Below are 5,413 nucleotides of genomic sequence, written 5' to 3' on the forward strand. Positions count from 1 at the left end.
TAAGTATTGCTGCTTCTGTAATAAAAAAAGAATCATTAGCTTTTTGTTTTAGCAAATTTTCCTCTGATGCAATAGCATCTAATAGATCTAAATGAGATTGAGCAACATTCTCCATCATATGAGGGGAAACCTCAAGTTGAGCTTCCAAGGAATCAACGGTGTTCTGAGCATCCTTCACTTTTTTATGAACATTACCAACATTACCAAAGATTTTATGAACATTACCAAAGACCTGGTAATTCCATTTAATGAGGTGAGCAACCACTTTCTTATGTAATTGCCACAAAACATACCAAGGAGTTCCAGCACCATCATAATTCCAAGCTTGTGTCACCACATCAAGAAAAGTAGCATGTGAAGTCCAAACATTAAGAAATTTGAATCTAGAATGGTCAGCTTGATAGTGAAAGCGAAAGTGAGCAATATAAGATTATGGTTAGAAGTAACATGACTCAAATGTTGCATCTTCACAGTAGGAAAGTAACCTATAAAAGCCAAATTAGCCAAGAAGCGATCCAATCTTTGATGAAGAAATCCTCTCCTTCAAGTGTAAATAGAACCAGTATAGCCTAAGTCATAAAGACCTGCATTAGACACAGTTAGAAAAACAGTTAATAAGAGCAGGCTCCACTCTGCCACCACCTTTTCTTTCCATCAGCTTCATGATCATATTGAAATTTCCCCCAACAAACCAATTATCTTTAATGATACTTCCCATAGACTCAAGTTTCTGCCAAAGCAAGATTTTTTCATGCAATATAGACTAGAGTAAACAAAGATACCCCACCCCTGAAATCCATCAAAATAAATTTGAGTTAGAATGTATTGAGTCTCATCTTTAATAATAGAAAGGTTAATAGTGGGCTTCCAGAAAACCTAAATCTTGTTGATGTTGCAGTGAGATCTATAGCCTTTGAATTTATTAAGTATTCTATGTTTATTCACATGAACCATAGGCTCCAAAATAGCAAAAATGAGTAATTTATGAACCCTACACAAGTTCTTAAGCCTATTAAGGGAGTTAGGGTCTGCCACTCCCTTAATATTTCAAACCATAATATTAATCATTATGTCGTGAGCCAACCCTTCTAGAAGATCTAGTAGGGTTGACCAACTATTCTCCAATTCTCCATCTGAGTGCTATTCTCCATCTGAGTGATAAACACCTTCCTGTGTAATGTTACTAGTGTTGAGTTTAGCTAACTCAATGTTGTGTTTTGCCTTTTTATGTGAGTTCTTTTGCACTTTCCATTCATTTTCCAAACTTGATGTGGCATTTTCAAGAGCAGTATTTATATCAGAATGCGTTCCAACAATAGGAGAATGAACTGTGATACTAGGAAGAGTAGAGGGTTCTTTATCCTTAGTGTGACCTACAAGAGAAGAGTACCTATTAACATTATTAGCTTCCACATACTCCTCATTGGTCATTTCTTCATCAGGCCCCACAAGAGGAGAGTGTCCATAATGAATATTATCATTATGATTGTTAGAATTTTCAGCTAACTCCACATTGCCAGAAATCTGCAAATGTTTAGGTGTAAGATTAATACCCAAATGTACCTCTTCAACTCCTTGAATCCCCTCTTTGATGTTCAATTGTGAAGGTGAGGCCTCATTACAATTAATAACCACTCCTCTAGCCAAAGGCTGAAAGTTAGAGGTAGCATTAGTATCAATATTTTCAAAAAATCAATCCTATTTTTCAGCACCAGAAGGATCATCATGTGGTTCAACAATTAGATTGTAATTGTTAACATGATTACTAGATTGCCTAACATTATGGGCATTTCTGAGTTGAGGATTCAGACAAAAGCATGAGGCAGTTTGATTCCCAAACATAGAACAATGAGTGCAGTAAGTAGAATGTCTTTCAATTTTAACAGGCTTCCAATAACCTTGATGTTGCAAACCTATCCAAATTTCATTACAGAAAGCCTGAGTAATATCTCGTTCAACCAATATGCGTGCTTCAGGAGGTCTCGATAAAGTGAAAGTAGTATGATCCATTTTTAAAGATTTTCCATATGCAACAACAAGTGAAAAAAGTATTTCATTATTAAAAGGATGTAGTTTAAGCCTTGGAAAACGAATCCATACCGGAATAATAGGCAACTAAGCTTTAGGATCGAAATGAATAGATAATTTTCGAAATTTCATCAAACTAATTTCCACCCACATAAACCTTTTAGCAAAGAGGTGAGTGTAATCCTCGTCATTAGCTAATTGAATAAAAATATGTCTGCCATCAATGATACCAACCTTCCACCAGCCTTTTAATTTTAACATTTCAAACTCCCTCCATATGAACTCAACCTTAATAATGCCATAAGTAAATTTTCCAACTAGGGTAAGGTGACAAGAAGAGGCAGACACACAAGTTTTATCCTCTGAGATATAAAGTGAAAATTTACCATTTTTTTTCCCAAATTTTTTGATAAAATTGTAATCTCCTCCAACATTAAGAGTGTCATGAAAACTTTGTGGAAAAAATTCCAAAGAAGATGCAGAGGAAGCTCCTCCCCCATATAGCTCGATGTCAACAAAATTTTAAGAAACTTTTGGCATGATCAAAATGAGATACGCAACAAAAACACGAGAATGCTCGACGAAAGGGAAAAGATGGAAGCAAATATCTCATAAGATGTCAGAAAGACCTCACTAGTTGAAAGATGAAGTTCCATCCTTAGATGCCAAAGATCGCCCAAGTATCTCCAAAACCTAGCAGCGCTCCCTTCTCCATCCGCAATATATATATATATATACTTTTACCTTTTAGCTTGTAATTGCCCTTTTGAGTACACCTAGGTAGCCTTTTGCGAATATATATATATATATATATATATATAACATAATCATGGAAGTGGCTGCTAGCTTGGTGGAAGTGGCTGCTAGCTTGGAGTTTGCTCTGCTAAGGTTTCCATGGACTGCTTGAGGTTTGTCGCGGCTCTCTGCTTTTCATTGCTCTTGGTTCTCTCTTTTCCTTGGCTTTTTTCTTCCCTCTTGGAGTTTCTTGCATGTTTTTCTGGTGTTTTCTAATTCCCGGGTGACTACTTTTTCAAAAAAGTAGTGGTTTTCACTGTTCCATTGATGCTTAGCTCTGATGGCTGAGAAAAATAACTTGGATTTATCTACTAACAAAATAACTTGGATTTTTCTACTAATATTCAATGGGCAAAGGCTACTTTTGCTGATGTTGTGGGAAAAAGGATTCGATACCATCAAAGATTTTGATGATTTGGTTTTTCCCCAGAGCTACCATGAGATGGCTGACCCAATTATTAAACCCTTAAGCATGAAAAGTGGAAAAATGACAATCTTTTATAATGAGGAGGATATCCAAAATCTGACTAGATCATCCTAAAATGGAAGCCATTAGGAAGTATTTTGATAGCATCAAGCTCAAAGGTGCTTGGAGGGTTGGCCTTCTTGATGGAAGGCACATTTTAATTAATCTTTCTAGAGAGGATAATTATGCAAGAATTTTCTCCAAGCAAGTCATGCAGATTGAAGGAAACACCATGAAGATCCTAAAATGGTCCACTGATTTTGACCCTAGCAAGGAACTCCATATGGTACCTATATGGTTTAAACTTCCAGGGCTTAAGCTACACTTTTTCAACCATAAATTCCTATTCAATATTAGACAAGCTTTGGTAAAATCTCTTAAATTGGATGTTCCTAAATTTAACCTATCATGACCTTCAGTTGCTAGAATTTTAGTAGAAAGGGACATTAACCTCCCAGCAGGTAATGAAATCTGGCTGGGAACTGAACATAATGGCTATTGGCAGAAGAAAAGATAATTGCTGAACAAAAGCCTTATTACTGCTTCCACTGCAGTCTTTTTTAGTATGTTTGCACATATAGATAATAAATGCTTTAAACTTCATCCCCACCTCAGGAAATTTAATCCTGGGGCTTCAAATGATGCTGAACTGCCTCCTGGGGTATCTCTGGATGGTCAATTGAGGGAAGGGGCAATAAATACTGATAGTCCAGCTTCTAATACTCCCAGGAACAATGCTAATGCTGAAGCAGGTCCTTTAGAAATTCACCAAGACCCAACAGCTGAACTGGTTACAGATTGTGCTAGTGCAAAAACAGACACTGATCCTGCTACTCCTTCTTTTCAAACACTTCAACAAGCAGTTTTTGAGGGGGACCATAAGGATCATCCTGTGGACATTACCTTAGTTGAGGAATTGCAGAATGTATTGGAAGATGAATGGCAAGTCCAAAAATCCAGGAAAAAGAAGAAGGGCAACCACGAATTGAAAATAGTATGGGAAGGAGTATATTCACTCAGGGACAGAAAATCACATACTGAAAAAAAGGAGGCCAAGGCCGGATCTAGAAGGAGGGGAAAACCCACTCCATTGGATGATGAACCTTCTTTGCTGGAATGTTAGGGCGTTGGCACATCCTAAACCCCTTAACAGATTAATTGCTTTGAATATGATGTATAAATTTTGGTTTGTGGTTATCTTGGAGCCAATGGTCTCCAAAAACTCCCAGAAGATTTTTAATAAGTTTCCTGGTTTCTTACATTTATCTAATATGAATAACAAAATTTGGGTGCTTCATAGAAAGGAAGTTTTATGTAATATTTTGTGGGATCATCCACAATTTCTTCATATTAAGTTCAATTTGGGGGTCAGGTGGGGCTGCCCACTTTTGTTTATGCACGAATCTCTTCATGTGCTAGAAAGGATCTTTGGGAAAGTATTAATGTTATTTGCAGCCCTTGTAACTCATTATGGTTGGTGGGAGGGGATTTCAACTGTATTTCTGCCCCCTCTGAAAAATTGGGTGGCAATCCACCTGATACTAACCTTATGAACTATTTTAATGATAATATTTGCAGGGCTGGTTTATTTTACCTTGGTTTCACAAACCCCAGTTTAAAATGGAGGAGGGGATCTCCATGGGAAAGATTGGATAGAATTCTTGCGAACTCCCTTTGGCTTAGTGAGTTCTTACACACTTCTATTCAATATCTTAATATGACAGGTTCAAATCATAGGCCGCTGCTTATCACAATTTATGCCTCTCTTATCAAGAAAAATTCAAGTTTTAGATATCTCAACATCTGGTCATCCCATCAGGATTTTATAAATCAGATTTCAATGGTATGGAGGGATTGTCACCTTTCAAATCCTTTGATTAAACTGTGGTTTCTACAAAAAAAAGTTAGGTAAACATCTATCTAAATGGAATTGGACTGAGGTGGGGGATATTAACTTGAAAGTTCGGGAGGCTGAAAAGACAGTTGATCAATTGGAGGCCTATTTGGAAGCTAATCCTGATATGGAAGAGAACTTATTGGTGGCTAATGAAAAATTGATGAATGCCATCTATATGCAGGAGGAATTCTATGCTCAATACCTTGGTTTCACAAACCCCAGTTTAA

Source organism: Phalaenopsis equestris, unplaced genomic scaffold, assembly GCF_001263595.1.
Source record: "Phalaenopsis equestris unplaced genomic scaffold, ASM126359v1 Scaffold199415, whole genome shotgun sequence".
In the NCBI taxonomy this organism is placed as follows: domain Eukaryota; kingdom Viridiplantae; phylum Streptophyta; class Magnoliopsida; order Asparagales; family Orchidaceae; genus Phalaenopsis; species Phalaenopsis equestris.